Genomic DNA, 12,101 nt, shown 5'->3' with positions numbered 1-12,101 from the left:
AGCAGATCTGCTTTGGTGAATCTCTGATAGTTTCCAGCTGATCCCACACTGCTATTCCCTCCTGACAGACCATTCAGAGAGAAATGGTCATGCAAACAAAGCTTGATTTCTGTGGGAGCTGTCTTCCCAGATAAATGTTGTTCTTCTATGAGGAAAAAAAAAAGGGGGTACAGATTGTATAATTATTGATAGCGTGGGTATAGCAAACAAACAACTTGCCCCTTCTTCGGGTCCCCATCTCCTTTCTTTGTAAGACTCAAATTCTGCAGAGGTTACAGAAAAGATCAGGGCCAGCTGGACTCATCAAACAGAAGTTGAAGAGGTTTATTCAGTTGTGGGAGTACTTCACTTAATATTATCATTTAAAGTTTTATTCTCTAAAAATTCGTGTTCCTGTGGTATTTTGTGTTGCTTGGACTTTGTTCAATGAGAAATAGTTTAACTGGAACAACAGCAGTGATGTCTTCTTAGATCAAGACACTTGGATCAAAAGGAAACAGAAAAAAATCCATGGGGCTCACTGATTGAAAGACTAAAATCACTGATGTAGTTTAATCTCAAATGCATTGTGGAAACTCCTTTGTAGCTCTTAAAAGTTTTAGCTGTAATATTAACTGGAGTCCCTAAGGCTAGGGAAATGAAGATTTCTTCATGCTTGCAGGAACCAGAATGTTGAAAGAGAAAAGACTTGTTAATGTAAAGCTCATTGTGTAGGATTTGGTATAGACACATTTCTAAACAGTTCCAAAAGCCGTGATTGTAATTTGGCACTATATGTGTATCTGGTATTGAATCATGCCTGCATTACTTGAGAAATCATGCCAGTTTCTAGAGAACAAAATGTGTCTGTGTCAAAATTCTTGTTTGTTGCCTACAGATGATTTGCTAGTTGGTTTTCATGCCAATCTACCAGCTTGGCTGCATCAACTTGAATGGAGTCTCTCCTGATTTAAAATTGTGTTGTGGAGCCTGGCCCTTTGCATTTATATTTATGAAGAAGTCTGTTTATTGTCTTTGATAAAAGCAGAAGAAGCCAGTCTGTTTGAAAAGCAGTGTGATTAGTTCAGTTTTCCTTGTAAAGAGGGACAGTTGTATTTTGCTGTTATCTTTTGATTAATGTGCTCTTCAACACTACATGTCTTCCCTGCAGATTTCACCAGCCACATGTCAGCAAGTGTAAGAGCCAATTTTTTGCCCTTTATAAGTCAGACCAAGAGGAGGTTTTGGGAGCAGAGAGCCATAATGGACCATGGAAGTCTAAGAGTAATTATTTCTAGATAATCAGACACAAGAAATAGCAGGAAACAAGGTTTATTTATGAAAGAGACGTCTACTAAGAAACCTACAGTTTTTATTTACTACTTCCCTAGAAGATTACTAGAAAAATGAACAAAATAAAAGCCTGGTAATATTTGAAAATAAAAACCATTTCAAAATTTGTCAGAAGGAAAAATCTCATGTATTCAAAAGATGCAAGTTCATTTTTTCATATCTGCTTTCAAAATAGTGATTTTTTTTAAGGTGATAATGTTGTCAGTGATTAGGACAATAGAAAGGGGATGTTTCAAGGTGAACTAAGCTTATTTTGTTTTGAAGGGTAGTAGTTAAGGAAATTTTAAGCTACAGACTAAGGCAAGTTATTTATAGTCTGGATTCAGGCCAGTGCAATGCTACATCAGCCCCTGGGTAGCTTAGGGGCAAATTTCACCTTAAGCAGGAAAAAATTTTATTTCTCTGTATTGTAAAAAGCTGCCCAAAGCTACCCCACTTCAGGGAATAATATACTACCAACTTAACTTCCAAGATACTCTTGTTCTTTCCCACTCTGCAAGCATATTTTTCTCTTTGGGGGTGCTGGAGGGGACAAGTCCTCCCTGAAGCTGCTGCAGAACAAGTGTCCCATGTACTTGTCCCCAGGCAGATTCTGCGGGGATTGTTCTTGGTACCCACCTGTCCATTACGACTGTCACGGTCTGCCTCTGCATCTGGTGTCAGCTTGAAATCAGATGGAGGCTACTTAGGTTGGCAGCAGACTTTTATCACAAAGAGCAAAACCTGCTTATTTTCTTCATGAGAGTTGTGTCCTACATATCTTCATGATAATGTATTTGATGTGCATTTTGTGTTTTTTTGATGGGCTGCCTTAGGAGGAGCATGGTGATGCTTTGGCACCTGTGAGGGCCCCCTTGTAGTGCTGTGTGCAGCTCTCCAGCACAAGAAAGAAATGGAATTACTGAAGAGAGCCCAGCAATGGGCCACTAAGATGATTGAGGGACTCTCATATGACAGCTGGGACTGTTCAGCTCAGAAAATACCCAAGAGTCTCATCCATGTACATGAATGTCTGGAAGCAGGGTGCAAAATTAGGAGCTGGTTTTCTCATCTCTCCTGTTTACCATCTGGTCACACTAGACAAGCCATTTTAACACAGACTCAACTCTGAAAATATTTGACAAAAACCTCCACCAACCAGTCAATCATAGTCTGAACTAAATATTGAAAAGCACTAGAAGGTCTTGGCCCAGCTACCAGGCACATCTGGATGCACTGGACTATTGTTCAAAGGTTCATTGTGCATAACTGTGATTCTGACATATGAACAGTCTGCCAAGATTATTAAAGAAAATAAAAATAAAGTCATCTGTTTATTATACTTGCGGTCATTTCCTGCATATGCACTTCTTGGAGATAGATGCTGTGAAGTATAAAACAGTGCTTCTTGTACGTTAAATTAATCCAAGGAGGCACAGTGGTATTTATGACATTGTAATTACATGCAAAGGAAAAGAGGGAAAATCATGCCTTCAGGTGAAGAAAAGCTGACGAAGAAAAAAAATTGTGTGTGAGCACTTGAAATGGACTTATAAATTAAAACAAAAACAAAAAAAACAACCCAATAAAATAGAGCTTCAGAAAAACATGCATGGGTTGCTAAATTGAAGCTTTTCTTTTTCCCAGTAACAGGATATGAATGGAAAGACTCTGAGCCTTTTCTGTGTACCTGTTTGGTAACATTTCTGGTATATTTTGGCTGTGTGGATTTCCCTGGTATATGCACGAGAGATTCTTCCCCATCACTGATGTACTGGGTCAATGAAAGCAATTTTAATTGCTCTGTGGTGGCACAAGATGTTCTGCCTCTGTCTGTGGTGTGTGTTAGATGGACAGAGTGCTGCTCTGGTGACACTGTGTAGTGTGTGTTTATAGTTGAGAGCTTGCATGTGGGCTTCTGGAATCTACTGGAGTAGATCCTCAGCAAACAGGGACAATTACAATTTTATTGGATTTGGCCTATGGTCAAATCCATGAGTCAATTTTGCAAATGCAGCCATTTTTTTACCTGCACTCAATTATGAAGGGTTAACAGTTTCTTTTTAGTTCCATTTAAACAGACCTTAGTAAAATATTTACCTGAAGGACTATCTGTAAGCTGCAAGGGAAATCAGCGTATGTCAATCTATTCTTCTTTGGGCAATGGCTTACTTCTTTACAACACGGTAAAGAATGTATTTGTAAAAAAGTAATTGCACAAATAATCCGAAAGAGGTATCCATGACATGCCACTGCTTTTCCAGAGGAATGGAGCCTAGGTGCATTACTATTGCCTAACATTAAGATTATTGTCATTTTTGGAAATTGTTCAATTATAAATTGCCCTGGACCCTAAATAGCCTTGACAGTCTCTAGCCATAATAATTACAACCTTTGTAGCCCTGGGAAATACAGTCATGCAGAGGTAGTACAGGGTTTTGCCAAACAATTTCTTTGTTTCTGGCAGACAAAAAGATAAATTAATGTTGCAACCTGCCTTTCCTTTTCCTTTTTTAAGAGTTTGCTTAAAGGACTAAGACTAAGATCAAGAGCTTTGCAGATGTATCAAGAATTAATGACTCTTGTGTAAGTCACACATTCTGTGCCAAAAAATCTACATCCCAGCTGAGGTGATGAGTACAGAGACAAACTCTGACAGGGAATATGTCATGGGAGTAGCAACTGTACAGGAACAAGTATTGGGAATGACTTCTTACAGGGAAAACAAAAGAAGATTATAGATTCAGAAAAAGACATGACCAAGATGTCCATAGAAATGAAATATGACTAGTCTGACAAGTCTTGAATTTCAAAGTTTTGTTGAGTGTATATCTAGACCCTAATGGGTCTGATTTTTTTTCTTAGCGTCTTTTATGGCTTTCCTTTGTTTTACTATGAAATAGAGGTATCCTCCTTTGCAGTGACTCCCTAGAGCTTCTGCTACTTATCTGTCTTTTAATCATAGTGAAGAATACAAGCCTTTTGATATGGTCCCCTATTGTAGATGAGGATTACTCAGGGTTGAGGGGAATTGCCCACTCCATAGTAGGCAAGGTTGAGACACATTTAAAGGAAAACTCTGTCACAGAACACTTTCTTTTAGCTTTTTCTCCATGTGCTAGACACCTTTTGTGGAAAGAAGAACTAGTGCATTATTCTGGGGAAGCAATTTGCAGTTACTACTCAGCCAGTGTCAAATTCAGTGTGGCCTCATAAGGGACAAAGAGAGTTGCAGCCTGTAGGGACAAACTCAAACTTCTGGGCCGTGACAGATGGGGTCATCACAAGGGAAAGAGGTATTGAGCCTCGATGTAGTGTGTAAAAGTTTGAAGGTGTATTTAAGCTCCTCATGACAGAAATTATGCAGGAGTCTTATATTTTTTTTTTTGTCTGTGCAGAAGTGCTGGGCCAGATGGAAGGCCCATGCCTGGACCCTTCCTGTGGTACCTTCTGCATCAGGCCTTAAATCAAAACCATGGGGGTCATGCCTGTCTATTCCCTGAAATAAGAACACCCAGTGCTGCAGTATATCAGAGTCTTTGCTAATGTGATTTAAGTATTTAGGAAAGAAAAGCAAAGACCATATGTGAGTGCTATTGTTGTAAGGCAGCCCCTGCAAATAGCAAAATTATTGACAAAAGGGCTAGGGCTGCAGCATCACAAGGAGAGACTGATGAGTCTAGGACTCTCAACTATGAGAAGAAGGCTAAGAGAGATGGAATTGATTTTTACAAAGCTATGAAAAAGATAATTCAAATGCAACCCATTATTGACTAAACCCTGAATTAATAGCATCATTCTTTGGCTTTAAATCAGTCATCTTCTGGTTTCATAACTATGCAGTGTGCAAAGTAAATTTCTGATATATACTGCCACACAGGAGACTGTGGAAGCAGACAATATCAACAGATCAAAAAGAAAAAAATAAACAGAACCATGGGCTGGGGGTTCATAAAGAAATACTGAAGGAATTAGGCAGGAGGATTCTACAGAAGACCCATACAGCTCTCAAAGGAGAAACAGAATACTTGGCTACATGAAACCCAGTAGGGTTTTTTACCTTTTAATGGATGCCATATGTGATGTCTGGTGAAATCAAGGGTTTAAAGACAGAGGTGGATTATTTTATTCAGCAGAATTGAAAGTTTTTTCTCTTTTGGGTAGGCTATCCCACCTTATGCACTGTAATACATCAGTCTGTAGGGAAGTGTTTTCTTCGTTGTGTTGTCTGTAAATCAACAGAATTTCAGCCTAGTGGAAGAGAAAGTTATAGTTCATTCTTTTTCTTAATTTTTTATTTATTAAATAAAATTTCAACCAATACTTGCAGTTAAATACAGTTACATATTGTGTAGGGAGAGGTGGTAGAATTGTGCAATTATTTTATTCTTGAAACATAGTTTGCAACTACACCTAATATTGAAAATAATCTATAAAAACTCTGGGGAAATGTGGCTTTACAGCTTAATATAATTGTGTGATATTCAGAAATGGCTAATTTGGTTAACTTTGCTGTTCTCAAATAGTACACTTTATTTTTTGACAACTTTGATGGGATGACCTGCTAGATCTGACTAAAATGGGCAGAGTTGATCCATTTTTGGTATCACGTAACTTTTTTCTAGATTAGAGTTTTTTATACTCTATTATGAAGAAGTTTGTAATTATACCATTTTTGGTGAAAGAAAAGGTCATTTCTTCCAATTTTTTTTCTTCTCTTTGAGTAGTATGTGGCTATCAGGTTTAAGAGCATGGAGTTTCTCTCCCTGCATCTAAATGATATGAGTCTGTCAATGCAGTTATGTTGAGCAGCCTTTTGGATCCATCTTTTGGCTTTGGACAGTCATGCCTTTACTCTGGCCCTTGTGAGGTGGCTTAAGAGAAGACTAAACTATTCTGTACAATTTATACACTCCACCAAGAGCTTTTCTGCTAAGATTTTTGAGTTTTAGGGGTCAATAAACACTTTATTTGCTCTCTAAACACCAATGTAGGGAAAAAATAACAGCACCAGAATGTCTGCAACTCCGTTTTTGTGTTAGTTCTTTCAGCACAAGTTACAAGACAATGCACAGTCTTAATGACACCCTGGAGTGGGCAGTTTGATTCTGCTGTTTCCTACTTCTCTGTCTCTTCTTCTCTCCTGGAAGCAGAACAGGGCTTTCCACACCAGCATGGGAGAGGAATAGGCAGGAAGCATATACTCCTTTCTTCAGTGTCAAACATCATCTCTTTATCTTTTTCCCCAAAAAATGCCAGAATATTTCATCTGAGGTAAGCACATCCCAGGCAAAGAGTGAGCCAATGAGCCTGTGCTGAGCTGCAGGACCTGGCAGCACAGGAGGGGATGAAAAGTGGGTCTCTATCCCAGCGGTGCTTCCCATATCCTCCACAGTCAAATCCTTCTGCAGAAGTCACAGACCCCTTTGCAGCCATTCCCAGTAAGATCAAATTCTTTCAAGCAGGAGACTTGTGAAGAGAAGAAGAGCCCCACATCTATCTGCAGATACCCAAATTGTTTTGCACTTGCTGTTTTTGTGAGTATCACAATAGTTGGTGTTATCACAGGACAGCCATAATTTGTGTCAGTGACACCGAAGATTCCTGCAGTGTCACCCCTGTCACAGCCATTATCACTGAGGCAGTTTCCCAGCCAAACTTAGCTCACTCCTCAGGAGTTTGGGGGGAGGTGGGAACCAGATCTGGTGTTTGACAACCTGCACCTGGGAGAGTACATGTACCCTTTTATACCTTATCACACAGCTCTGCCAGTTAAGTCCTTTGTGTGGCAGGAAAAGCTGCAGTGACAGGAGCAGGCTGCCAGTGTTTGACTAGAGTGGTGCAGGGAGAGAACTGAATGTTTAGCTGCAACTGAGATATTTAAAGCTGTATTTTTATGGTATTTTATGTGACTATGATGAAAGAATCAGTGATCTTTGCAGTGCTGCTAATGGATCATCAGGTCTCAGGCAAAGTGGTACAAAGCAAGGTTGTAGTTCTTCTTACATTGAAGAGATTTCTGAAGGTTAATGTTTGGAAGGGGGAAAATTGTAGGAATATATTTTCAAAAGTCCTGTTATTTCTTTGTTAGCTTTCCAAAACAACTTTTAGAGACTTGGAGTAGCAGCCTTTTTTTCTTTTTTTGGCTTCCACCAAACTTGTGTGACAAGGCAAGTGACCCTGCAGGCCTTTAGCCTCTTTTTTTCATGCTCACTGATGGCCAAACTCTCTTACCCTTACAAAGAGTGATGTGGCTTGACATGATTTAGGGCTTCCTCAGTTATTAGCTTCCCAAACAAGTTAGCTTTGCTATAACTTCAATGCCAGAAAATAAACACACTTACACTGAAAATCCAGTGAAAGTCAGGCAAAGTCTTTCCAGGGTTTTTTGTTTTATCACTACAGCCCTGCTCAACTAGGGAGCCTGGAGAACAACTAAAGAATAGAAGGAAGAGTCCTGCCTGCCTTTCATGTGGAAAAAACTGGCTTCTTCATCCTTTTCAAGGCAACAGAATGTCAAGTCAGGTTGTGTTGCCTAAGGCTGCTATGCAGTATAGGGATTTAAATGGAACCTCTGCATACAGAAAAAGGAAGTCCCTTAATTCATTCAATATTTTATTAGAAATCTCTTAATGTTGGTCTTATTCCTAAAGGTAAACATCTCAGAGGCTTTTCAAAGCCTGTATTTCATTATTTAATAATCTGTTTTCACTAACACAATTCCCTAGCTCTGAGCCTGTAACCAAGTCCACAAGCTGGAAATATCAGCAGTCCAGGAACTGTTAAATAATTAAGCCACTGGTGCCTGTAAGTGTTAGGGCTTGAATCACTCATATTTTATTTTTACAAACTGCTGGGAAAAAGGGTGTCATTGCAAAAAGATTACTTACTAGCCGTCTTTAAGGAAAAGATGGCTTTTTTTCTGCAATGGTATAGCTTGAAACTGTATGAATCTTTGTTTAGAAAGTAGGATTTATAGGATAACATTTAATAGTGAGTCTGTACAGATCTGGTTCTTTGTTTTTCAGCTTGTATCTGCAGTTATCCCATCTTTTGGACTCACTGGAAATCCTTACCTCCATTCAGAGCTTTTTATAGGACTTGCATATGACCAGCTTTTTTAAAGAATTCCCAGGAATAGCCCTTGACTGGAAAATAGTGTTTGGCTGCATGTATGCATATGTAAACATGAGCACAGATTTGCATGTGTCCCATCTCTCAAAACAGGGGAATGTCTCTGAAGGTAATTGAAGGGCTAATATTCGGGCTGCTCCTTTTGGCATCTCAGGCTGAAATCCACTGAGATAGATGTGGACTCCTTTTGAACACATAGGAGCTGACCCAGACTGCTCTCTAACTTCAAGCAGATGGAGATAGGTCAGTCCACTGAGGGAGTTTCTCATCCATGAATGATACATGTCATGATTTTTCTCCATCAGAGAAAATGGGATTGGTTTTATCATAGTATAATTTGATCTGGAGAAGGACAAAGTAGTACAATCATGGGTATAGTGTAAGAGAAGAGGACTTCTGGGGTAACAAAAGGCTTTTGAGAGCACTAATAACATGCTCTCCCTATTTTAGTCCAGACAGAAAACATTTGAGTGCCATAATTTGTTATGGCACCAGAATACTTTCTTTTGTAGACACTTTGAATCTAGTTGCTATATGGAGTGAGATGGCTGGGTGGGGAAGGGGAAGAAAATGAGATTTTGATGAAATGTTGTAGGATGTGAGAATATTTTCCTTGCTGTAAGTGGAATTCTGCAGTTAGTGGCGCAAAAACCAGTTTAATGAAAGGCAGGAAATACATATGGACTGTCTTGAGTATTGGGGTCTCTATTGTTCTGCTGTACTTGGTGATATGACAATGTTACTTTTCTGTGTCCATCATCAAACATACTTATTAAGCTGAGATCTGGAAATAAGTATCTAGAATTAATCTATTTTTTTTTCATTGACTCTTTGTTTTGTTTATTTTGGCTTTTTGAAATATCTTGTGACTCTTGTCATCGCTAATGGGAAATCTGTCTGCATTCCCTTCAGATGTATTTACAAGCTTAGACAGTATTAACATAGTTACTAAGGAGAAACTGGGTTATGGCAATGCTGGAAACTTTAGCAGCTTTATATATACATAGAAAATTTAAACATACAACATTAAAATAAAAAAAATATTTTAAAATTATTTGATTTCAGAGTATTCATAAATTAGGAAAAACTGACATCAAGCTTGCATCTACAACCTCTGTTATACCCCTCTGTCTTCTGTATGTGCAGTGTAAAATAGTTGGTAATTTTGGCTACCAGTATGAAAATATTTTTCTGGTAACTTTGAGAAGACCAAATTGCCTCAGACACATAAATTACCAAAACCACAAAGCTTCTTTTTCAGGTGATCAAATATTTTAAAGTAACTTTCCTCCTGCTTAGGATTGACTGGACTTATTTGCAGCCCTGATTTAAACATCGTATTGACATATTGTTGCAGTTAGACTCAAAAAGAATGTGGAGATATTCCATGACTACCTTCATAATATCCTGTGTACTAAGCAGGCTGTGGACTCTTCTGTAATTGAGTCATGGTGAACAGCAGACTGAAACACCGCTTTCGGGGGTTATATGACTGTTGAAAGTCAGTCAAAAGGAGTTTGTTATTATGAAGACATTCCATTTCTTTAATAGCTCTAGTTTAATTACAAAGGACTTTTTTCCCAAGCAGTTAGGGATTAATTGAAACTATGAGTACTGAAACTAAAGAACTCCCTTCCATTGTATTCTTTTGAGTCTTTTTTAGAAACCAAGGCCTACCTTACAATTTATCAAAGTTTAGGATTATATTCACTAGTAAAAATTAATCATTTATGCAAAATATTTCACCAAACACCCCCTTACATTTCTGCTTTTTTTCCAGCACATGGTGTATCTTACCTGGTGGTTGTGCTTACCCTTCCTGTGCAGGAAAGGGAAAAAACGGAAGCTTCTAAAAAGTGGCCTAAATCTCACAAATTAATAAAGTGTCTTCTGCTGTCACTTCTTTCTGACCCAAGACAATTTTTCTCTAGTTCTCGTGTTTCTCATAAATCTTTTTATTTTTCTCTTTGCAACTAGGATTTGAGAAAATTGCTGTAGTATCTTTTAATGATCAAGTTCAGTGCCATTGCTCTTTTGAGTCACTACACTTGCTGAAGTGGGCAGGTGCTCCTTTCAGTGCTAAAACTTGCTGATTTGTCTTGATTATTTGTCTTGAATCATTTCAATTCAATACTGTAGTAGCAATATAAGATAAAAACAACTGCAAGACATAGCAAGCTAACTTTTGTTTCTCTAGGAGCTAATTTTTTAATAGGAGTGTACTTGTATGGTATTTACCTCAAACCAAGAGGATTCTGGCTCTAATACGATGTTGTGTTACATCAGGGGTTTAGAGTGCAAGATTTTTTTTTCTTCTGGAATATTTTAGTCTGATGCAATGACAGTTTACTTTTTAGTTCTTCAGATGACCTTTCTGAACTTACAGAGCATGTTTTAAAATACCAACTGGACAAAATACAAGATGGATACTTTTGATATTGTGTTTTCATTTGAGTACTGCAACATTTTGCTCTGTAAATGACACAAATATTTTCTTTTGTTTTTTTTTTTCATAGTTGCCAACAAGTTGCATCCCCAGACACCTTACAAAAACATCCAGTTCCTTGTATTCCCTCTATAAAAACTACAGCAGATGATTTATTTTAAAGATATATATCCTTTTTTTTTTTTTTAGCAGAGCAGAAGTATTAGTGTGAAGGATGAAAGATTACTTAAAATAGTAATTAGATATTTAATCAATTCAAGACAAACAGCTTCAAATCACCTCAGATTTGCAAGAAAGAAAGCACACGATAAGTTGGCACAGAGCTGCTAAAATGAGGTGGCTTGTCAAATTTTCTGCCATGTCCTTGTTCACTCTGTGGTAAATATGACTCAACTTGCTTTCCTTTTTGTCTTCACTTTGGGGATAAAAGAACAGCAACATAAGAGATTCCTGATAGTTTTTATTCAGTAGGTAAATTCAGTATTATCTGGGGAATTTATGTTGCTGAAGAACAGAAAGAAGAAAAAAATAGCTCATCTTGAATGAATATCCTTTCAATAAACACTTGTGTAAATAGGAATGATTTACTGCACATTATTCTTTAGAATTAAGAGGTCCCTTTGGAATTAGCAGGCAATTAAGTGTCAAATAAGAGGCAGAAATTGAACCAAGATGCTAACGGATTTTTTTTTAATCTGTTGCAACAACTCTCATTTCCTTTTAAAAATCGGGCTTATTGAGCTGTTTCAGATGTCACAAAAGGGCCTGGACAAATAGCCTTAGATGCCTGCATTAATCTTGATTGCTTTGGTGCTGTTAGCTTGCTGTAAACCACAAAAAGCCATACTGTTCTGTGTCTGCCCACAAAATTAATCTCAACACCTCACTGCAGCCTACTTTAGAGGCCTCTCCAAACAAAAATAAGTTTAAAAAATCCATCAGTTGTAGCTAAATTTGAGTCTCTCTCTAAAGAAATGGGAGTGAAAGGCAAATGCAGCTTTTTAATACCGGTTGAATTCACAGCTTACTGGAATTCAGTAATTATTCAAAAATAATTCAGAATTATTTAGGTCTTTGTTTTAAACCACTTATTAATGAATTGATTGCTTTATAATTATTTAATTTATAATATATTATTTAAATATGTAATTATTTTATTTAATTAATCTATCATACATTTATAATTTATTTTATACATGTCAAATAATTG

This window comes from Anomalospiza imberbis, chromosome 4 (genome assembly GCF_031753505.1).
Source record: "Anomalospiza imberbis isolate Cuckoo-Finch-1a 21T00152 chromosome 4, ASM3175350v1, whole genome shotgun sequence".
NCBI classification, from domain to species: domain Eukaryota; kingdom Metazoa; phylum Chordata; class Aves; order Passeriformes; family Viduidae; genus Anomalospiza; species Anomalospiza imberbis.
The sequence above is the reverse complement of the archived record's forward strand: the minus strand, read 5'-3'. Positions refer to the sequence as shown.